The sequence below is a fragment of the Colobus angolensis genome, unplaced genomic scaffold, assembly GCF_000951035.1.
Source record: "Colobus angolensis palliatus isolate OR3802 unplaced genomic scaffold, Cang.pa_1.0 Scaffold181, whole genome shotgun sequence".
NCBI lineage: Eukaryota > Metazoa > Chordata > Mammalia > Primates > Cercopithecidae > Colobus > Colobus angolensis.
The window spans coordinates 2,797,629-2,822,111 of NW_012114944.1; the positions used below are offsets into that span (position 1 = coordinate 2,797,629).

The 24,483-nt window shown below is 43.0% G+C and overlaps 1 pseudogene; it reads right to left on the reverse strand.

Annotated features, from left to right (window-relative positions):
* Positions 1-19,675: 19,675 nt before the first annotated feature.
* LOC105509932 lies at positions 19,676-22,198 on the reverse strand (annotated as a pseudogene).
* Between the last annotated feature and the right edge of the window lie 2,285 nt (positions 22,199-24,483).

Genomic DNA, 24,483 nt, shown 5'->3' on the forward strand with positions numbered 1-24,483 from the left:
TTTGCCATGTTGGCCAGGCTAGTCTCGAACTCCTGACCTCAGGTGATCCACCACCCTCGACCTCCCAAAGTGCTGGGATTACAGGCATGAGCCACCATGCCTGGCCCAATAATTCTTTATATTACATTCCATTTGTAGGCTTGGCACAGTGGCTCACGCCTGTAATCCCTGCACCTTGGGAGGCCAAGGTGGAAAGATTGTGCCAGGAGTTCAACAGGCTGAGCAACACAGTGAGACCTCTTTTCTGCTAGCAAAAACTTACAAAGTTTGCTGGGCATGGTGGTACATGCCTCCAGCTACTCAGGAGGCTGCGGTGTGTGGATCACTTGAGCCTTGGAATTCAAGACTGCACTGAACTGTGATCAGGCCACTGCACTCCAGCCTGGGAAACAGAGCTGTTGCTTGCCTGAAAAAGAAAAAAAGGGAAATGAATTCTATTTGTCATCTGACTAGGCCTGAGTGATACAGCTAATAGAACCAGGAATGGTCCCAGGAAATAACTGTCAAAGATGGGTCACAATCAGAGAACTGGAAAGCTTAACTACAAATATGCTTCAAAAATAATACAAATTATTTATTTAAATGATAAATGAGAATACGTTTCTTGCAACTACAGGGTCAATATTGCTGAAAATGACACAGAAAATGTAATTGTGTGTGTTGCGTAATTATAAGTTGAATTCACAGGCTTGCCAGTCTCTTACGTGAAAGTTAGGGAATGAGAACCTGAGACTTGGAATGGGGAAATCTGGGTGGACTCAGATGAAGCTGAGAATCCTGAACCGTTGAGTCATTCTGAGCTTCCTTTGCCAATGGAAGCAGCTTGCCTGTCATGTCTGAGAAGAATCTCTTTCCCTTGCTTAAGGACTCTGTGTTAAGATCACCCAAGGCAGTTGCCTTGCAAGGGATACCTTTTCTCCTCAAGACCTGTGGCTTGTGGCCGCTAGACTCTCAACTGACATCAGAACTCTAGGCACTTGAGTAGGGCACATACAAGATTTGCCCTGGGAAGATTTAGCTTCTATACCAAAAAAAAAAAAAAAAAAAAAAAAAAAGGCAAGATTTTGCTACATTACATTGTAGAAACCTGGAGAATATATGCATGAATAGATTCTTAGGGTGTTAGACCAAGGAAGGCAGAATAGAATTTAGCATCAAGTCAAATTTATTGATACAAGTGCACTGATCAGAGATTCTGGATTCAATGTGTTAATTTGTGCACGGGGAAAAGGCTCTACAGTTTACTTAGCTGCTTGAGTGGAACGGGGATTCAAAGGTGACCTGTATTTAAAGATATTGAGATGCCAGAACATCCTTGGTGTGTTGTAGGGGATGGGATAAAAAGGCTTAGGGAGATGTTGGAATCGATTTGTTATAGACAACTCGCACACTCACCCACCCAACCAACCACTACATTCTCCAAGGGGGCCCAGAGGACATTCCCTTCACTATGACATTGGGAAATTCATTAATGGGGGGACCGCTACTGTCCTTGAAGACTTGGTGGTGGCTCTCCTCTTTTGGCCACATATGAAGATAAGAGATGCTACCACTGAGATGGGCTCCTTAATCCACTGGGAATCATAGGATCCCAGAATAGCAGAGGCCAAGTGGTAGCATCCAACTGCCAAGGGCAGAGCAGGGCACATACATTGTAATGGGCAGTAAGATGGTGAGCATCACTGTGTTTTGACTCACAGGAATCTTGGCATTGGCTAGTTGTCACAGTGTCCCTAGGACTGAAAGAGATGGGCATCCTACTAAAATGCTGTATGCTCCATATAACAGGGAAAACTCCACATCTGGTGTCCAGAGCCTGTTTTGAATCACCACAGTGGAGAGCCAGAAGTTCTTGTCCCATTTTCAGACCTAGTCTTCTTTGAAAGGATGGCTGGGTCCCCTTAAAGAAGGATTCTTTACAAATGTATCCTATAAACCATCCTGTAAGCCCCTCCCCAGAGGGACCTCTGACCATTTACGAGAGTGAACCACCATAGGCCACAGTTAAAGTCGGGGCATACGGCGCTCAGGGCCCAAGTTCAGATCACAGAGCACACATCCTGTGGTTACTTCCCTGCTTCCTAAATAGAATAGTTGCACTTGGCAACCAGCAAAATCCCATCATCAGCTCTGTGACACAAAGTGGAAGCCCCTGGAACTTCCTTTCTGACCAGGAGGGTAAAATATCTGCTGCCAGTTTCCTCACAAATAATTGACAGAGAATTCATCTTGCCAACGGGAGAATTCAGTTTCTTAGAAGGCAGCACAGCCTAGTCTCATAGGAGGAAAGCACTTGCCCCCTTTTACATGCCTTTGGCCCTTTTCCTTTCAAAATAATAATGTGCCATTATTGTGCTAAGAGCATTTGATTGCTTTCTGATCCAGATCAACAAAAAATTGCACAGCAAGTCCTTGTTTAACACCGTGGATAGGTTCTTGGAAACTGACTTTAAGTGAGACAATGTATAACAAAACCAATTTTACTTAGGCTAATTAATACAGGCAAGAGGTTGAGTTCCTCTGGCATATTTGTGGTTATAAAAACATTACCAAACTTCTAAATAAAAACCCCAAAGACTTCTAATCATAAACATTAAAATGAATGTGAACATTTAAGAAAGATTAATAAGAACAAGGTAATTATTTACTCAGGGTAGCGAGGGGCTGAACCCTTTCTGAGCAGCTCAGTGCCCAAGGCAGGAACAGACCATGACCATCGCAGGGCGCACTCACACACACGCACAGTCACTCGCACCGGGACCGTGCAGACATGCCAGTTCCCTCACCGGTGCACATCTTCAGGCATCCCACACAGACATCAGGATAATGTGCAAACTTCACACAGACAGTGGTCCTGGCTGGAGGTGGTTTCCTTTTTTCTCATCAGTGTTGTAAAAAAAATCACGTTGAATGTGACAGCTTTATTCAACGACCTGCTATAGCTTTCCACCCGACTTATTCTCAAATTTCTCCCCTACTGGGGAGGGGTACAAGTCTCAGTTCATCTTGCCACGTCACATCCCTAATCTGTAGATTCGCTGATGCATTGACTCATTTGTTCTTCATCCAGCAAGCTCTCAGAAGGCTCACTCTACACCTGGCCTGTGTTGGACACTGGGGAGTAGCCGAGGAAGCCATGCTCTGTGTGCTCAAGAAGGTGGCCCAGGTAGGGTGGATAGGGAAGCAGTTTCCGTGCAATGAATGTTACTATTGAAGAGTATTCAGGGAAAAAGAGAGTCAAGGAAAGCTCCTAGACAAAGCACTTCCTAAATTAAATCTTAGAGAGCCCATAGCTGTTGGCCTGGAAGGACGATAGAGACGGGGAATCCACATGGAGGGAACAGTGTATGGGAAGACATGAGGACCAGAGAGAGGACAGCACAGTAAAGAACAGGAGCAAGCTCAGCACAGCTGCAGTGCTGTGTGGGGTGTGGAGACACTGGAGGGGAAGCCTGAGAGTTCAGTAAGAGCCAGACCACCAGTCTTTCCCAGCCAGCTGAGAAGCTTGGAAATAGTGCAACCTAGGCTTGGCCACGGTAGAGCAGGCCTGTATTGCTTTCTGACAGATGGACACTTCACAGGTGGAGGGGAAGGGGACAGCATATACCCACCAGGGGCCAGAGGATGAGCCTTTTGGAGAGTCCTTCTGGTTCTCCTTTCCTCTGTCTCACAGGTGGGAATGCAGTGGTGCAATCATAGCTCACTGGAGCCTTGAACTTCTAGACTGAAGCAATCCTCCCACCTTGGCCTCCCAAAGTGTTGGGATTACAGGCGTGAGCCACTGCACCTGGCCCTTCCTGGGGCTTCTATCCAAATGTAAGGTTTGTGCTGGGACCACCTGTAGGAAATTGCCACCTTGTGGGTAATGCAGGAATTACAGATCTAGAAATGACGGTGTTCCTTATTTCTCAATTCAGTATGTTATTTCCTAATAATTACAAGCCACAGTGCTGGAATAAGGAGCCGTCTATCAGGTGGAGAGAACAGAAATGCATACAGAAGTCACTGAATGTTCAGAGGTATGCCTGAAGCAATAGGTTGGTGAGGGAGGACAGTGAAAGCTTCAGAGATGACACCTGCACTGAGTCGGGTAAAAAGTGGTCTTTAGAGGCCATGTTCACTTTCCATCCTGCAGCACAGGATAGGAAAGGACTCATCACACAGCTCTTCAGGGCAGGGCTGGGGCAAGCACCCAAGTTTCTGGGTATCTCAGCCCCGAGCTCTTTCTTATATGTGGTTGGCCTTCAGTTTAAATGGATCCCACTCCTGGTGCTCTAGAAATGGCTTTTGCAGAATCTGATCTTCTGCTCCTGACTGTTTCCAGGCCCTGTCATGGTAATTGGTCACAGCCAGCTTTCTGATGCAGTAATCTCTTCCTTTGTGATCTGCATTCTGTCTATGTGAAACTGTAAAACACTAAAACTCTCCCTAGGGTGAATACTGTGCTGAAGCCAGGATCTTGTCCTCCCTGGGAAGAAGAAACAAGGTGTGTCCCAATAGCATTTATCCTCAGGGACTAGCATAGTCCTTGGTACGTAGGTACTTTGTAAATATTTGTGATATGAATGAATGAGTGAAGACAGGAGAGGTGGGTAGGCCTGAGAGGTTAGACCCAGCTCTCCTGTGGGCTTATCCAGAGTTGAGTCTTCTCTGGAATAGTCTGGAAAGATTAGTTGGGGACAGATTACAAAGGTCGCTGAATGCCCAGCTAAAAAGATTGGCTTACTTCTACTAGCAGAGGGGAAGCAAACCTGTTAGAGAACAGGGAAGGAGCAGGATCAGAATACAGGTTGGTTTCATTGCTTGTCAAAGAGAGAAAAATAGTCCCAAGTCAAAACTCATATCTGTCCCAGAAAGCCATTGATATTACTTTGTGAACCCAAAAATATCGGAGACAGGTTTCAATCAATTTGGAAAGTTTATTTTGCCAGGGTTAAGGACACACCTGTGACACAGCCTCAGGAGGTGCTGACAACATGTGCCCAAGGTGGTCGGGGCACAGCTTGCTTTTATACACTTTAGGGAGAGATGAGACATCAATGAATACGTGTAAGAAGTACATTGGTTCTGTCTGGTGTGGTGGGACAACCCGAAGTGGGGGCTTCTAGGTCATAGGTAGATAAGAGACAATGGTTGCATTCTTTTGAGTCTCTGATTAGCCTTTCCCTGAATACACAGTTTACGTGTGAGAGGAAGGTAGAGGAATAGTCACTTATCCATTAGTCTGGCTCAGTGAATCTGCACTTTTACATAAACAATAGGGCAGAGGAAGCAATGAGATGTGCATTTGTCTCAGGTGAACAAAGGGATAACTTTGAGTTCTGCCTGTCCTTTGTATGGCACGTGTGAAGATAAGCCATCAATTTATATAGCCAAGGTGAAATTCAACAGAACCATTTAAGGTAAAGACCTTGAGGCCCACAAAGAATTTCCTTGTGGGTAAATTATGTAGAAAGGTATGTAGCTCTTTTTTTTTTTTTAATTGAAACTTTGTAGCTACCTTATTTAGAAATAAAATGGGAAGTAGGTTTGCCTGACTTAGTTCCCAGCTTGACTTTCCCCTTTAGCTTAGTGAGGGTCCAAGATTGATTTTCCATTCACATCTTAATGAAGAAATTGCACTAGGTCTTCTAGATATCTGAGTTCTTTTGTTTCTAATTTCTAGTTCTAGTTTGGTTTCTATTTCTAGTTTCTAGTTTCTATTGCTAGTTCTTAATTTAATAATTAAGCCATGTCTCTAGAGAATAACTAGAAGCTGGCCTGTAATAAGCTTACAAACACTCAGGAAACAAGCACAACCTTTGTGATACACTGTTGAATTTCCTTCTGTGACATCACTCAGGCTGTGAACCCTACTACATACAGGGCCCCAGTACAGTAACTCTTCCTAACCTGGATCTGGTGTAGTCAGTAATCTCTTTCCTCACTCTCTGCCAACTGCAGCACCATTGCATAACTCCTGGAAAAAAGTCTGTAGTGGAGTGCTATAGGGCTCTGTTCTATTAAATGTTTTTATTGGTAACCTAGATGAACTCAGAGAGAGTATTCAAATGCCCCCAAAGATATTAATATACATTGGATAGGAAAAACAATATTCAAAAAGGCTTGTGTAGCTTAGCATGGTGAAGAGGAATCAAATGTTGAAATGTTCTGGGGATACATGTCAAGTTCTGTGTTTGAGTTCAATGCAAAAATGAGAAAGCCCAAGAGAAGGGAAATGAAATCTATCATGCTGGTTTCAAAAGGATCCAAGTCTGGAGCATGGCAGCCCCTCAGAAGTGAGTCTTTACTACTATAAACCAATATTCCAGAATTTTGCATTTTAAAACCAATGTCCAGAATTTAAGCATTTTAAAACCAATGTCTTAGCTTTTTTTCCCCCACTTTAAGGTGGCTGCCTTTCCAATGTCCCCAGAATGGTTGGTGACTACTCAATAATGATTCTTCCTTAATGATATGAAGAGAGGAATTGTAAAATTGTGAGAAAACTTGCCATGATCATCCAAGAATTTAAAATATCCATTTGAAGTCTGGGAAATGGAGCCAGGAAGCACATTGCGGATGGGCACTCCTGGAAGTGATAGCATCTCTGCGTACCTAGAAAGAGAAGAGCTTTGCAATTATTTTCTACGAACCATCTGACAGAGATGTACCAAGAACTGCTTCTTTCAGTGAAGGAGACAGCCTGGTTTCAGAGGAAATGCATTTACAGTGTTTCTTTGCTTTTAGACATCCAGCAAAAGAGGTATGTTGTACTCAATCTTTGTATTTCTCTTTCTCTTTTGTTTTTCTGTCATCATTTTCATTTTGAGAATAAGTATGTATGGAGCCTCCCCTGTATCCCAAACATCATGCTGAATCAGATCTAGCTGTGGCTTCCAAGCCACTCTGGCCTAGAAGGGTGCTGTGACTTTGTGACTGTGTGCTCAATACCTGGCACATAGTCGGCTCCCAATGATAGCCAATGTTCACTGAGTGCTTACTGTCTGTCAGGCACCCTGCTAAGTATTCTATGTCTACTAGCTCATTTCAGGCCCACTGTCCATAAGGTAGGTATAGCTTATCTTAGATACAACTGAGGCTCAGAGAGGTGAACAATGAAACTTGCCTGAGGTTACACAGCTGATAAATGATGGAGTTGGCCCTCAAGTCCACACTTGGAACCACTGCACCTATTTCTCCATAAGTGTGTGTTAAATGAACAAAGAAACATATGACATAAAAGGATGTAGGTCAAGCCCAGACAGAAGATTGCATCATGGCAATCAGAAGATACTTCATGGCAGATTCTGCTTGAGGCAGGACTTGATGAACAAGAGCCATGCCAATCAGTAGAGGTGGGAGGAGCCGCTCCAGGCAGGAGTGAAGAGGTCAGGGTTGGCAAACACAAATGGCCTGAGTTTGTCAGTTATGGTGTCTGTTCACTGCCTCCATGACTCTCCCACTCCACCATGGCTGATTCGATCTGGGGTGTTATGGACCAAACCGTGTCTCCCTCCCGAATTCCTGTGTTGAAGCCCTAACTCCCAGTGCTTTAGAATGTAACTGTATTTGGAGATAGGACATTTATAGAGGTAATTACATCAAAATGAAGCTTTATCCTTAAAATAAAGGATGGACCACGTGGTGCTTGCAAGTCCTCTACATTCTGTGCTATGTCTGCTATGGTAACACCAGCTGCTAGAACAAATAAGCCCCACTCTTCACCAGCTTATTACAATAGAACTTTGCTTCTTGCTCATGCACTAGTCTGTGAGAGGACAGCCTGTGTAGAAGACAGTTTTGTCTGCATGGTGATTCATGGACCCAGATGCCTTCCATCCTGTGATTCTATATCCTTTAGAGCCTTAGAGTCCAGCCAACAGATGGGGAAGGAGAAGGTGGGAAGGACATGCTTGTTCCTTGGCCATCTTGGCGTAGAAGTGACACACATCACTTTGGCTCACACTCCATGGGTGAGACCTAGTCCATGTCTGTCCCTAGATGCCAGGGAGGCTTGGGAGTATGGCCAGGGATGAAAATATCCTTACTTTATGGAAAGGGAGCAGGAACACCTGGTGGACAGCTAACGGGTCCACCATGTGGTTGGAATTCAGTTCTGAACTTGTCTCCAGCCTCTTCTCCCTACAAATGGGCTGCCTTGTTTCCAAGAGAATCTAGAAGCCAGTGCTCCTAGTGTATTGCCTTAAGGCAGAGTCCTAGTTTATTGCCTGTAATAATTTTTACACCTGACCAAAGGGGCCATGGCTGTTAGGCAATGCTCCGACAGCTCAGGGGGATGGTGCCCACAGCAGGAGCTTGAAAGGGCCAGCAAGAGCCCAGGAGAGAGGAAATAGGAGTGTAAGTCCTACGTCTGCAGCATGAGAAGGGGAGCTGAATAGTCAGCAGTGTTCTGGAATGAGGAAGCAGGCTGCCTGCTTGCTTTCATTTCTTAGGTAAATATTTGCTAGAAGTTTGCCTTTTCTCTGAGTTTTTCGGTGCTGTGACGAGAACTGGGCAGAACATAAGCTCATCAGAAGCAGTGACATCCAAGAGCCCTGAGAAACCCGAAGAACAATTGAGAGAAGTCTCCTTTGCCAACACGTTGCCCACTAGGGCTGCACGTGGTACCCCCACTCCAAGATGCTTCCCAAAAACACCAGGTAAGCTTTAAGAGGCAGATCTGAGACAAGTCATGCTGGATAGCTGCATGTTCCTAGTAAGTGTCTTCTTTGATGCTGGTGATTAATGAAAACCGGGAGAAAGGCATGTTTTAGCTAATTCATAGACAGGTTGGCATGGAGGAAATAACATAGATATGTTACTTGGTCAGTGAATAGATTTCCTTTCATCTTCAGTTCAGAGACAGAGTGGAGTGGGCAGTGCCCAGATGTCAACACATAGGGGGCCTGGGTTTAAATCCTGGAGTTTCCTCATCTCTGAATCAGGTATGATACCCCCTGCCTTACCTAAACCACAGCTTTGTGAAGATCATATGAGAACAAGAATGTGAAAGGATTCGAGATCCGTAAAGTCCTGCCCTAATGGCAGGAATTAAGAATTCTTATTCTAACCTTCAAATGTTTTAGATCCAAGAACTGAAAGCCTACTCCAAAATATAACAAAAAATGCAACCATCACCTTCTGGCGTCACAGTATCTGTTTAGAACTGTGGAGGATCAAAGAGGGAAATGAGCCATGAAAACACCAACAAGAATAATAAGAGTCACTTGGGAAAGGAGATACCCGGAATCCCACCCACGGGAAGAGGGAGGGAGCCTGAGTGCAGTGAATGGAAAAGACCTGAGGGCGGAAACAGACCAGAGGGACGGCTTGTAGGACTGGTGGACAGGGAGCACAGGAGGCAGCCAGAGGTAGGCAAAGACTGGAACTGGAAGGTCTGAGAGCATTATTCCTTTTCCCCCTCTCTCCAGCTGGCCCCTTGGGCTTGGAGAAGATAAAGGCTAAGAGGACAATTTTTAGGAAGATCCCTCTGGTCACAGGATGGAAAATGGGTAGGAGGTAGGAGCCCGGACAGGAGGCTACTGAGATAGTCCAGACAAAGGGGACAGTGGCCAAGACAAATGTGGTGGCTTTTGGGGTGGAGAGATGTGTCTGGATTTGGCAGGGATTGGAGAGGAAGGAGTAGAGGATGACTTTGGGTGCCTGACTTGGATGAATGGGTCTGGGGTGGTTCCATTCCTGAGATGAGGATGCCAGGGGAGGAGCAGGAAGTTGGGGTGTTCAGATGGGACATGTTGGACTGGGGTGTTCAGATGGGACGTGTTGGACTGGGGTGCCCATGGGACATCCAGAGACAGATAACCAGGAGGCTGACAATTGGCCCTGTGGTCTGGAATTAGAGGGAAAGTCCAGGATGGACCCAGAGAATGTGGCCTACCCTTTGGTGCCAGCTGTGCCCCTTGGACCCTTGACGTTCCTTTGAAGTCAGCACCATGCCCCTGAGAGCTTCTCCCCATCCCTCTCAGGGCCCCCTCTCCATCACGGTCTTCTTCCTGGGTATGGCTCAGCTAGTCAGGGCCCTTCTCACAGGGCAGGACCCAGCCTGAGCATGTAATTCCGATTTGTCTACCAGTGAGGGGTGGGGAAGGGGTGTCGCTGTCCCCACTAAGGACCCCAGAAACCTTTATCAATGTTTTAATGTCATTGTAGTGCCTGAATATGTTTCCTCTTTGGAAAATATAAGAAGGGTTCAAACTCTAGCTCTGCCAGCCTCTAGCTAAGTGACTTTGGGCTTTTAGTTAACCTCTCTAAAGCCTCAGTTTTCTCATCCATGAAGCGGGAATACTAGTACATGTTACACAGCTTGTGAAGGGTTAAGTGAGACAATAACTATAAGAACCTTATCCAAATGCCCAGGACACAGCTCACATTCAACACACAATGGCTATTATTATTGTTACTTTTGTTAAGTGAAAAGAAATGAAAATGAGTATGGCTTTATTAGACAGTTAAGAAAGGAAGGAGGTAGAGAAGAAAAGTTTTTGTCTTCTTCAACCACCAATTTTTTTGGTAGTAGCATTCTCACCCAAAACTTTTCAGACATGCATGAAAACACCCCCATGTTTTCTAAAGCAGAGCACCAGCCAGAGCTGACAATTCCTAGCCATACAGCAAGGTCAAAATGAATGGAGAAGTCAAGGCAAAGACAAAGAGAACAAAGATTTGAACATACAGAGAAGAAAGAGAGAGGCTCCGGGATAAAGTGAAATAAAAACAGGGTGTTTATGTGTGGGCTTGATTGCAGAACTTTTCCCTGATTCTCAGAAGGTCATAGAAAGTGGCAGACACAGAGACAAGCCAACACAGAGAGAGAGAAAGGCAGGGAGCTACATGTGATGCTCTGAGGGGCTGTCAAAGGCAAGCCTGCAGGGGAAAAGGAGAAACTGGGAAACAATCAGAAAGACAGTCAGCAAGCTTATGTGGGTTTATGGTAGTCATGGACTTCCTCTTATTTTATTTTAAAAATTTAAGTTTTTTATTATGGAAATGTACAAACCCATACAAAAGAAAAGAGAATAGTATCATGAACCGCCAGCTTCAACAACTGTCAACACATGGCCAATCTTGTTGCATTGATACTCCCCCATCCCCTCCTCCTCTCCTAGGCAGCCTATTATTTCATCATGAATTTCATTTGGTGTTTTTGTTTGAGACAGAGTCTCACTCTGTCACCCAGGCTAGAGTGCAGTGGCACCATCTCGACTAACTGTAGCCTTGGTCTCCCTGGCCCAGGTGATCCCCCCAGCTCAGCCTCCTGAATAGCTGGGACCATAGACATGCACCTCTAAGCCCAGCTAAGCTTTTTATTTTTTGTAGAGATGGGGGTCTCCCTATGTTTCCCTGGTTGGTCTCAAACTCTTGGGCTCAAGTGATCCTCCTCTATCAGCCTCCCAAAGTGCTGGGATTATAGGCTTGAGCCACCATGCCCTGCCTGGATTTCATTTTGAAAAGAATTCTGCTTTCTCCATGGAATTCTTAAAGTGGTGTACAAGTGATCTTGAGAAATTTGTTCTCAAACCTCCACAAGCCCCTGCCATTCTCTTGTTTTGATTCTGAGAGAGCCCAGACTCCCCTGGCCATAGGAGCTGAAAATTACATTGAAATCAGAACTTGGCAGTCAGAGAGTTCTTTTATGATCATCCAGATTGTTAGCATTCAATGCCTACTTGCTAGCTGTGTAAGTTGGACAATATTCTAGATCTTTCAGTGCCTCAGTTTCCTCATCTGTGAAATAGAGTAATAATGTACCTTTCCCATAGGGCTGTTGTGAGGATGAAACGAGGTGGTAAACATACTAAATGTTTAAAACAAAGCTTTGGCACATAGTAGACCCTTGAGGGATGTTAGCTTTCCCTTAACCCGTTTAGGAAACATGAGTGAGTGCCAACTGTTGCCAGAGGTATGGGCAGGAGCTGGGCACAGGGAGCTGAATGAGAAGGGCTTCTGCCCTCGAAGAGCTCCCCATTCAGTGGGGGACACAGACCTATGAAAAGTTAGCTCCAAAGAGTGGACTGGTGGCTGTGACGCTGGGCTGTGTCCCAAGCAGTCCATCCCATCCCCTCAATTCAGAAGTGAGCAAACAGAGACCTAGGGGTCCCCTGAGCCTAAGGAGCCACAGTGGTTAGCAGCAGAGCTGGGATGGGCTCAAAGTGGATTTTCCTGACTGGGCCTCTTCACATGAAGGCTTCAAAGGAGGTCAGTGGCTCAGGAGGGCACGTGGCCTATGCTGGGCAAAGGTGCTGGGCTTTGGGTCAGTCTTCCTGCAGTAGGGAAGGGTAAGATTGGTCATGGGGCCAGGCGTGGGCAGCCGTTCTGGTTACTGGTTAACCAGGTGGGGACTGCAATTCACTGCACGGTCAGGGGCCCAAAGGTAGTGGAGTCCTTGGCACTTTCCACCCTAGCAGAAGGCCAGGGATGCCAGCCTGGCTGAGCACAGCCATGCATAGCACTGGACTAGGGCTGGGGGATGGAAGGCAGAGCCTGTGGGGAATGGGAGAGGTTGCCAGGGCTTACCAGATGCTCTGGGGACAGAGAAGCAGACAGGGTCCAGGCTCCGAGGAGGTAGAAACGCAACCAGTGACAGTCCCCTTTCAGTTCTGTGAAAGGAAAAACACCTTTCTTTTGTCAGAGTTGTCCAAAAGCGGGGAAAAGACTGAGAATAAGTACAAGTGATCTGATACAGAAGTTTGTTCTCAAACCTCCACAAGCCCCTGCCATTCTCTTGTCTTGATTCTGAGTAGTTGAATAGAACTACTCTTTGTGCACGAGTCTGGGCACTCGACTCTCATTGTATCTCATCCACACAGAGCCCTGGAAGGGGGACACTGGATCCATTTTCAGGACGAGAAGAGTAAGACCCAAAGAGGGGCATGGCTCGCCCACAGTCACACAACTGGCGCGTGGTGGAGCTGGGACTCACTCTCATGGTCTTCCTGGCTCCAAAGCCCACACTTTTCCACTGATCCTGGCTGACTCAGCAAGATGGCAGGGTTGGCCTGGGAGGTACAGGGTTCCTACCCTTGAAAGTGCCCAAATGGAGCTTCAGGGCTGCCCTGTGGGGAGGGAGAGTGGCAGAGAGTGCAGAGGCATTCACACTTCCCATGGGTGGATGCTAGTCTGTGATTCCACTACTTGGAGTGGATGAGGGGCCAGGAGGCAGCTCAGCCATATGCAGGCCAAGTACACCCACTGCAGGGTGTGTGTCTCCCTGGCACCCGCCCTTCCTGCATTCTTTCCTTCCTTCCTTCACTCACTTATTCATTCAGCAAGCACTTACTTGGATTTATTATGTACCTTGCCTGAAGTCTAGAAGCTCAGGGTAGGGGTTGGGGAAGGGACAGTTGGAATTCACAGTTGAATAAAACGTGTTTCTAGCTCTTGAAAAGTTCATAACTGGAAAGTGAGAGATGAGACGTGAAAAATAGCATGAAGAAGATTTGATGAGTGCTAGAGAGGACCCTCAGCTAAGTTCAGTGGGGCTGGGGGAGGAGAAGTGGGAGGGAGGAGGGAATGACTTTGGGTCAGGGAGGAGCGAGGAGGAGGGCCCAGAGAGGCAATAAGGTCTGAGCTAAAGTTTCCACCTGACCTCATTTGCTGTTTACACATCTGAGCAGGTCGCAGTGTTCAGGATCCTACAGTGTGAAGACACATATTTGCAGAATGCATCAGAGGCCTTCATGGACAGATGGCCCCCTAGCAATCATCTGATAGTCAAGTTTGTGTTTTTTCCAAACACTTGGTTGCAACCCATTAGTGGACTGTAAAATCAATTTAGTGTTTATGACCAGCGTTGTACAAAATGGAATGGGACAGAGTACAAATGACTTGAACCAAATTAGGACTACCAAAGGGCACTGAGCATAGTAAGGGTATTGTTTTGTGAAAATTTATTAAACTTGCATGCACAGAAGTTTGTTAAACATGCATGTATGCACACACACATCTCAACTGGGTCATAGTTGTAACTATGAGTAGTGTGTTATATATGTAACACATACAACTGTGACTTGTAGTTAAAAAATGTTGTATGGGCCAATGTCCTCATTTTACAAAGTAGAGAAAAAGGATTTATGCAATGCAGAGCGTAGGGAGAAGAGCATGGGGTGGGGCACTGGCTTTCTCCTGAGTTCTTTTATTTAACCTTGTTGTCTTTCCTCTAAAGCATAGTTAATATTGACCTTGGTCCTAGAAACTCTGACTTCTTCGTTATTCTAGGAAATGCCAGAGCCAAGATCACTTGTGCCCAGTGCTATACTGGGAAATGTATCATAACTGGATCTTGAAAAAGTATGCATATGTGTATATAAACTTATTATAAATTATACTGATATAATACATTTTACATAATTGACAAATAAAAAACATACAATATCTTTATTGCAAATTCCATTCAGCCAATTAATTCTCATAGAATGCTTTCCTTAATTTGAATTCATCTGTAGCCAAGCTATGATTGCAGTTGATGAGTGAACATAGTTTCAACGTGATTATTGGTTGATATTTTTATTTATATTAATGAGTAAGACAAATGGGAAAGAACAAAGACTAGATGTAAGTCAGGACTTCTTTGCTGATTGTCAGGAGTTACTTTGCTGAGTGGGGTAAACGTTTTTGAATTCTGGAAGAATATTTTCTCAATTATTTCTGCTATGCACTCTGCAATAGCTACAAACATATGTTTTAAAATCTGCAGTATTAACATTTTCTCTGTCACTTTACAGGCAATCTACAAAACAATAATCAAGCCCTTATTTGTAGTGTTTGCCTATTGCCATGATATAAACATTCCCACTGTGGCTGATGTCAAGCGAGGTGATATCACTGCATATGGAGTTGGAAAGCGATGCACAACAGCACATCATAACAGTGTTTACATTATACAGATGTAATAAGAGCATATCCCAAGAGCATAGATGGTAGTAAAAGGTAGCAAAACAATTGGAAAGTGATGAGTTTTGTTGTTTAGAGACAGGGTCTCACTGTGTTGCCCAGGCTAGTGTCAAACTCCTGGGCTCAAGAAATCGTCCTGCCTCAGCCTCCTGAGTATCTGGGACTATCAGTGCCCACCACTGTGCCCAGCTTGAAGAGATGAGTTTTGAGTTTTTCATCTTTGTTTATAATATAACTTATTTACTTATAGGTTTATATAACTTAATTTTTAAAAACAATGGTGGTGCTTCACAACTGGCTTGCAGAATTCCTTACGGTATGACAATTGGTTCTTCCCATTTGGCACAAGCCAGCCTCAGCACCTCTACATCTACCTCAGACTTCTAAGGCAGGATTCTGGGGAATGAACAAGGGGATTCATGGGATTCACAAAAGCAGGGCAGGGCTGGTGCAGAATCAGACATCCCAAAGTACACATGGCTGCATTGCGGAAGGTATCACATGGATGCACACTCACATGCACTCTACACACACCCCTTCCTCCTTCCCTAACCCACTCTGCACTGAGAAGTGGGAACCATTTCTTCTGTGCCCACAAGGTGGTCAGTGCCCTGCTCAATGAGCACAAACAGGTACCTCAAAAGTCTTGGGCAACTGATGCTTCTGATCTCTGCTCTTCTCTGGGCCTCAGTTCCCTGGGAGAGAGTTCCATGGAATTAATCACCATTCCCTGAGCCACTTGCCAGGCACTGGACTGGTCTCTGAGGACAGAGGTGAGTTGGCCACAGCCTGGAAAACCAGGGAACTCTGGAGCTCCAAGAAACCACCTGAGTGAGCCAAGGACTGGGGCAGAGGAGGGGGAGGTGAAGGGGAGCCTGACTCCCACACTTGCTTCCTCTTGGGTAAATCATCACACCTTGCCTGGCTTCAGTTCCTCATTTTAAAAAAGGGCTGATACAACCTACCTCATAAGATTCTAGTAAAGGTTGAGTTAGGTAATATAAAATAGCAGAGTGCCTGGGACATAGGGACACAATAAAGTGACATCAATCAATGAAAACTACTATCATAGGTTTAACTTACTACTACAGCGTGATCATGTTAGGACCAAAAAAAGCAGAAGGATGTGGGAAACCCCCCCCCCCGCTACAGATGATCAGTGGCACATGTTGAAGAATGGAGGGAGGAATAGAGATAACTGTGTTCTAGAAGCAGCACATAGGTGTATGTCGCTCTTCAGATTGGCCCTCATTTTATTTATCATTTAAAATAAAAATTTAATTGACATTGTAATTCTACATATTTATGGAATACAATTTGATGTCTTGGTATATGCGTATGCTGTACAATGATCAAATCTGGATAGTTAGTATACCTATTGTCTTATACATTTATCATTTATTTATGTCGAGAACATTAAAAACCTCTGCTTCAGCTATTTTGTAGTATGCAATACCTTACTGCTAACTATAGTTACCCTACTGTGCAATAGAACACCAGAATTTATTAATCTTATTTAATTATCACTTTGTAACCATTCACCAACTTCTCCCCGTTCTTCCTTCTCCCATTCCCTCCTGGTTTCTGGCAACTACTGTTCTACTTCCGTATCACCTTTTTAAAAGATTCTGCATGTAAGTAAGATCATTTGGTATTTGTTTTTCTGTGTCTGGCTTATTTCACTTAACATAATGTCCTCTGGGCTCATGCATGTTGTTGCAAATGATAGGATTTCATTCTTTTTTATGGCTAAATAGTATTCCACTGTGTATGTACCACAATTTCTTTATCCATTCATTTGTTGTTGAACACATGGGTTGATTTTGTACCTTGGCTATTGTGAATAGTGCTGTGGTAAACATGGGAGTGCAAATACCTCTTTGATATACTGATTTCATTTTCTTTGGATAAATAGCCATACTGGGGATTGCTGGATTATATGGTCGTTCTAGTTTCAATTTTTTTGAGGAACTTCTATGCTATTTTCCATAATGGCTGTACTAATTTACATCCCCACCAAAAGTGTGTTCTAATTTACATTTTCTTTGGATAAATACCCATACTGGGGATTGCTGGATTGTATGGTAGTTCTAGTTTCAACTTTTTTGAGGAACTTCTATACTGTTTTCCATAATGGCTGTACTAATTTACATCCCCACCAAAAGTAAATGTTCCCTTTTCTTCACATTCTCACCAACACTTGTTTTGCTTTGTCTTTTTGAATAGCCATTCTAACCGTAGTGAGGTAGTATCTCATTGTGGTTTTGATTTGCGTTTCCCTAATGATTAGTGATGTTGAAATTTTTCATGTTGGCCATTTGCATGTCTTCTTTTGAGAAACGGCTATTAAGGTCTTTAGCCCATTTTTTAGTTGGGTTAAATAACTAGTAGTGCTGTTGAGTTGTTTAAGTTGCTTATATATTCTGGATATTAACTCCTTGTCAGATAGTTTGCAAATCTTTTATCCCATTCTGTAGGTTGTCTTGTCACTCTGTCAGTCATTTCCTTCACTGCACAAAACCTTTTTAGTTTGGTGTAATCCCGTTTCTCATTTTTGCTTTTGTTGCCTGTGCTTTTGAGGGTTTATTTTAAAAATCCTTGCCCAGCCTGATTTCATCAAGCATTTCCCTGATGTTCTAGTAGTTTCATAGTTTTAGGTTTTCCATTTAAGTCTTTAATCCATTTTGATTTGATTTTTGTATGTGGTGAGAGGTAGCAGGGGTGTCTATTCTCATTTCTCTGCATGTGGATATCCAATGTTTCCAGCCCTGTTTATTGAAGAGAGTATTCTTTCCCCAATGTGTGTTCATGGCACTTTTGTGAAAAATCAGTTAGTTGTAGATTCATGAATTAATTTCTGGGCTGTCTGTTCTGTGCCATTGTTCTACATGCCTGTTTTTATGCCAACACCATGTTGTTTTGGTTACTGTAGCTTTGTATTAGTAGTATATTTTAAAGTCAAATACTGTGATGACTCCAGGTTTATTTAGGATTGCTTTGGCTATTTGGAGATTTTTGTGATTCCATATACATATTAAAATTGCTTTTTACATTTCTGTGAAGAATATTATTGGTGTTTTGATAAGGATTACATTAAATCTATAGATTGCTTTGGGTATTTTATAGCTATTTTAACAACATTAATTCTTTCAATTTATGAACATAGAACATCTTTCTATTTATTTGTGTCCTCTTTAATTTCTTTTATCAATACTTTAGTTTCCAGTGTAGAGATCTTTCACCTCATTGGTGAAGTTTATTCCTAGGGTTTTTTGCTTTTTGTTTTTTCTCTCTCTTTCTTTCTTTTTTCCTTCCTTCCTTCCTTCCTGCTTCCTTCCTTTCTTCCCTTCCTGCCTCCCTCCCTTCCTTCCTTCCTTTCTTGTATAGCAGTGATATTTATTTTTACATTTTGATTTTGCCTCCTGACACTTTATTGAATTCATTTATTAGTTCTAATAGTTTTTTGTCAAGTCTTTAAGATTTTCTAGATATAAGATTATGTCATCTGCAAATAGGAACAATTTGACTTCCTCCTTTCTAATATGAGTACTCCTGCTCACTTTTGGTGTCTGTTTGCATGAAATATCTTTTTCCATTCCTTTACTTTCAGTCTATGCTTGTCTACCAGTGAGGCTCATCTCTTATAGGCAGCATATAGTTGAGTCTTGTTTTTAAATCCATTCAAGAGCTTACTTTAAACTGGATAATTTAATCCATTTATATTCACAGTTATTATTGATAAGTAGGATGTACTCCTGCCATTTGATTGTTTTCTGGCTGTTTTGTAGATTCTTTTTTCCTTTCTTCCTCTCTTACTGTTTACCTTTGGTTCAGTGGTTTTCTGTGGTATTAAGCTTCATTTACTTTCTTTTTCTTGTTTGTGTGTCTGTTTTAATTTTCTTTTTTTTTTTTTGTAGTTATTGCGACGCTAACGCAGAGTCTTGTAGTTATAATAGACAACTTTAAGCTGATAATAATTTAACTTTGGTTGCATAAAAATACTCCATACTATTTTTTCTCCTTCCACAATTTATATTTTCATTGCCTTAATTTACATCTTTACTGCATGTTCCTTAGCCACTAATTGTAGCTCTTATTGACCATTTGATTTTTACTTTTCATACTAAAGAAATGAAAGATTTACATAGCACCATTATAACACTGGGGTAGTATCAGTTTGATTATGAATGTACCACTACTGGTTATTGATTTTTAGCTTCCAGTTGTAGCACTCCTTTAAGCATTTCTTGTAAGGCTGGTCTAGTGGTAATAAATTCCGCCAGTTTTTGCTTATCTGGGAAGGTCTTTATTTCTCTTTCATTTCTGAAAGATGATAGTTTTGCTAGATATAGTGTTCTTGGTTAACAGTGGTTTTGTTTTGTTTTCAGCACTTTGACTATGTCATCCCATTCTCTCCTTACCTGCAGGGTTTCTGCTGAGAAATCTGCAGTCTAATGGCGATTCCCTTATATGTGACGTTATGCTTTTGTCTTAAAGCTTTTGGAATTATTTCTTTGTCTTTGATTTTTGGCCATTTGATTATAATGTGCCTCAGAGAGGATCTTTTCGGGTTGAATCTAATTGGGGATCTTTGTGCTTCCTGGTTCTAAATGTCCATGTCTCTCCCAAAACTTGTAAACATTTCAGCTATTATTTTGTCAAATAGGTTTTCTGTGCCTTTGTTTATCTCTTATCCATCTGACATTTCTATAGTACAGATATTTGTTTGCTTAATGATTTCCCTTAAGTCTCATAGACTTTCTTCATTCCTTTTTTTAGGTTCAGAAATGTATATATTTTTTACTTACAAATATTCATCTGACCAAAATTCAGCATAACCTTTATTGAACACTTAACAATTGTTTTGTATTTAAAATAACATTTCATTCAAACTTTATATAGTTTAGTAAGGTTTTTATACAGCAAGCAATGCTTAAAACCTGCAAAATCTGTAGAAAAGAGATTTTCACACAAAATAAGAAAAGTAAAATGTGACGTATCCCTCATACACACATACACATTCATTCTGGCCCATGTACATGCACGTGCGCGTACACACACACACACACGCACCTGTGTGTTCACACAGACATATTCATTCTCACTCACAAAGTGAATATGTCTGCAGCATAGGCAAAAGACTGTAGGTCCAAAGGAACATGATTGATTGTTCTGATAAAGAGTCCATGTAGCTAAGAAAAAACTAAAACAAAACACAGTAATCTTCTGAGGAAATTACTACTTCAAAAAAATGTTCTCAAGGTGAATTTGAGATCTAAGCCTACTAAATTACTTTTGCACAACGGCTCCCTGCAGTCCAAGGCAACTTGTGCAAATAGAAGGAATCAAATGAAACTAGTTTCTGTACTTTCTTAAACAAGGATGTAGGATGCTCACAGGTGCCTAGGGGCACTCTCATCATGCCAGGTACTGCTGCAGGGCCATCTTTGCCTTGTCACAAAGGTCTGAATCTGGTGGCTGACTCAGTTTGTGTAGAATATCTATGATGCCCATGTCTCATAATTTATCCTGGCATTCTTGTGAACCTTCCTCTTCATTCCATAAGAGGTTTGATATACAAAACATCGCTGGAAGCTGCAGTTTGACATGTGAATGGTCCATGTAATATTTGATTTTCTGAAGGATATCATCATTGGTCATAATAGATTTTGCTGTTGTCTCATGTTCTATGTTGGCTAAGATGCACAGTATCTACTCTTTGACCTTAAAGTTAGGTTCCCCTTCCAGAATAAGGATGACAGCTTGCATAATTTGCTTTCCATGAGTACTCATTATTTTATTATATGAGGCCAGGTCAAGAGGAGATTTCTAAGAAGTCCCAGTGTCTTCATCAGCACATTAAAATCTGAGTCTGATAATAACCAGAACAGCTGTTCAGTACTCAAGCTTTGTAACATGTCTGCTTTTATTTTTTGTTCAGCCTGAAATGCCACATTCATTAAAGCCCAAATTCTGCTCACTCACAAAGCAGGATTTTCACTCTAGGTTAATCCACAAAGTAACTTTACAACTCCTGATTTTAAAATTGACTCTTTCCTTGGAGACAATTCAAGATTACATACCATGGAAGATGCTACTACTAGGATCTCATCTGGTGCATTTTGTAAAACCTTCATTAAAGGTTTTTACAGAGTGTGATCCTAGAAACTGTTTTGAAGCTGCTGCACAGATCTCGATAAACAGTGCATACATCTGACAGCAGGTAACTGCACCTTGACACTAGACTCAGACAAACCAGTCACAGTTCAATCCATCATATTTTCAGTCTCAAGGCTTTTCTTCTGAGTGTCTTCATCATTTGCTCCAAGAGAGTTGTAGAGATTGAATGCAGCCTGGCAGAGTTCATGAGCATGTTTTTTTGTTTTTTTGTTTTTTTGTTTTTGAGACGGAGTCTCGCTCTGTCACCCAGGCTGGAGTGCGGTGGCCAGATCTCGGCTCACTGCAAGCTCCACCTCCCGGGTTACGCCATTCTCCTGCCTCAGCCTCCCGAGTAGCTGGGACTACAGGCGCCGGCCACCTCGCCTGGCTAGTTTTTTTTTTTTTTAGTAGAGACGGGGTTTCACCGTGTTAGCCAGGATGGTCTCGATCTCCTGACCTCGTGATCCACCCGTCTCGGCCTCCCAAAGTGCTGGGATTACAGGCTTGAGCCACCGCGCCCGGCCTATGAGCATGTTTTAAATCATGATCAAGCCTTTTAATATCAGTGATGGCACTCAACGAGTTGGGATACTTGAAATAGTCAGCAAACATGGCAATGAGGTGATCAGTTATGCTAGCGATTCTCTACACCTCAATATCTGGTTCAGTCAGATAGGCAAGTGTCTCAGCTCCTTTAACTCTCTCCTCTAGTAATCTCTTCTTACTGCACATTTGAACCAAATAAGGCAATGTCCTTAATACAGTTGTTATCTGTCTGAATTGCTCCAACTGCACACGTTAAACATTTTGCTGAAGTAAACTGTATCTCAATATGCTTATCCCTCTGTAACATCTTCACAAAAATCTGTGATAACAATTCTCCATCAACCAAAACATTTACCAGGGTAAAACAGAAACATTTCAGTGCTTGCATTTGAACTTTGTAGAAGAGTGAGCTTAGTAGGTGAGCAATATTCTTAACTGCACCATGGCTAAATAAAATTGTTTGATGATCTGGCCCTTTACAGCAGTGTGAGACAATCCGACAGAGGTACTCCTGGATATAGTGGAACCTACTAAGCAGTGCCATGAGGTGCAGTGTCACTGTGGCATCTGTAAACAGTAGCTCCTTTGGAGTGACAGGACTGGAGAATTCTGGTAACTTTCATTCATGGTCCAAAAGGAAGCTCATGCAGATTGGGGTCTCCAACAGGCACACCATCTTGAGCCTTCCCGCTTGGCTGCTCTCATTCTTTTTTATTCTCATTTTCTTTTATTTTTATTCTCATTTTCTTTTCTGACTAGATTATTTCAAAAGATCTGTCTTAAAGTTTCAGAATTCTTTTTCCTCCTTCCTCTTGTTATCCTCCTTTTTTTCCTCTTCCTCCTTCTCCTGTGGTCTGTTGCCAGCCCCATTCTGCGTCCACTTCTTGTACTGTGGATATTGAGCACATCCTGAGTGCTCCTACAATCTGCGGCCATGTTGGTTGATGCCTTTACTCTGATCTAGTCCCAGTTGCTATCTTTCAAGGTCTTCTGGTAATTTCCATGTCCCTGATAGAGCCCCTTCTTGCTTTCTAATGTGGTTATGCATTTTCTCTCTCTCTTTCTTTCTCTCTCTCTCTCTCTTTCTCCTTCCCTTCCTTCCTTCCTCCCTCCCTCCCTTCTTTCTCTCTCTCTTTCTCTCTCTTTCTTTCTTTCTTTCTTTCTTTCTTTCTTTCTTTCTTTCTTTCTTTCCTTCTCCCTTCTTTCCTTCTCTATTTCTTTCCTGTCATTTTGAGGGTTTTGTATGGGATGGGGAGACTGGAATATATGCTCTGTTTACCTCCCTAAAAGCAGAAATCTGACTTTTACAGTTCTATCACATACCTGACAGTTTGGATCTCACCCAGCCCTCCCCACAACTTATCAGATATTTCAGATACATGGTTAGACATAACTGTGGAGTACTGGCATTTTAAAGACTTACTGGGGAATATGCCATGCTTGTGGAATCCCCACAGGAGTCCTCTTCTCTGAGATGTCTGAGAGAACAGTAGGTGCTGGCTAGGGAAAGAAGGTCAGCAGTTGGCTGGTGGATGCTGTAGGAGCTGGGAAAAGCATGAGTAAAAATGTGGACATATATGATACAGCGTGCTGTGGTGGCTTTGTGGAGATCAGAGCGGAAAGAACAAAGTGTGGTGGGAGTCCCAGAAAGAGGCATCTCTTTGAAGAGAAGCCATAACACTACTGCCATATGTTTTAGACATGAGACAATGACAATCCTGTCTCGCAGATAATGGGGGCTGGAGAGAACAGAGTCTGCAGCCTGTAGTCCAGTAGTCTCTCTCCTGGCCCAACAGCCCAGCAATGGCTCTGGTGTGAGCTGATGTTTCTTGACCTTGACCAATGCTAATTTCTTGTGAAGGATGCTTTAGTCTCAGGGCCCCTCACTCACACAGCGCCCTTCCAAGGCTCTGGGAGAGTGGGAAGAACCCTGATTAGGTGTTTACATGGTCATATGTCTCCCTTAAAATATGAAAAAGTAAGACATTTTATAGTATTACTTTAAAAGCATGCCAAAGTTATATGAGCTCTGAGCCCCACAGAACTGAATTCTGCCCCTAAATGAAGGACTTAGTTCCAGTTAGCAGAGAAGTTGGTTAATAATCAAGCTGGAGAAAAAAATATGAAAGATTATTCTACTTAGGGAAGACACACTACAGGTGAGCAGCCTTGGCTCTGAGAAAGTGAAGTTTAAAAAGATCAAATGGTCTTAGCGGATGGTCTTAGGCCAAACTTCTTGACGGTGATGTTCAAGGCTAAAGGATGAATGACAACAGCAATGACTGATGATATGTATGTGATGTTTTTGGCCATTTTGCAGGACCAGGCAGTTAAATGGCACCTGTACCAGCTCGGTGGACATGGAGCTCTTCCTTCATTACTCCCTCATCCCATCAGTAAGTAAAGGCAGGGGAAGGATGAGGAGGACAGGAAACGGCAGCTAGGCTGCTGCCAAACACAGACTCCCAAAGAGACCTGAATAGGTCAGAGGAGAGAGATCAGCTGAGTTTCCTTCTAAAACTTTTTATACTATGTACCAAAAATATGGCAGAAGAAGGCTTTGCGGGCCCAAGAATCAGGCTTCTGGACTTTTAGGAGAGTCAAACAGGCTTTTCCAATGAAGTAATGATGGCTCTGAGGTCAATTGGAAGATATAGTTAAGGATATTGCAGACAGAAGGGAAGGGCACATGCAAAGGCTCTGGGGAGAGAGGGAGAAGGCAGAGTGGGAAGAGCTGAGAAGTTCAGCCATGACTAGGGTGAAGAATTGAGGCAGAGAGGTCTGGGGAGGTGGGTGGGGCAGACCAGGCAGAGCCCTATGGGGCTCTGTGTTAAGTTTTGCCTTCATTCTAAGTACAGTAGGAAATAATGGAAGTGTTTCCAGCAT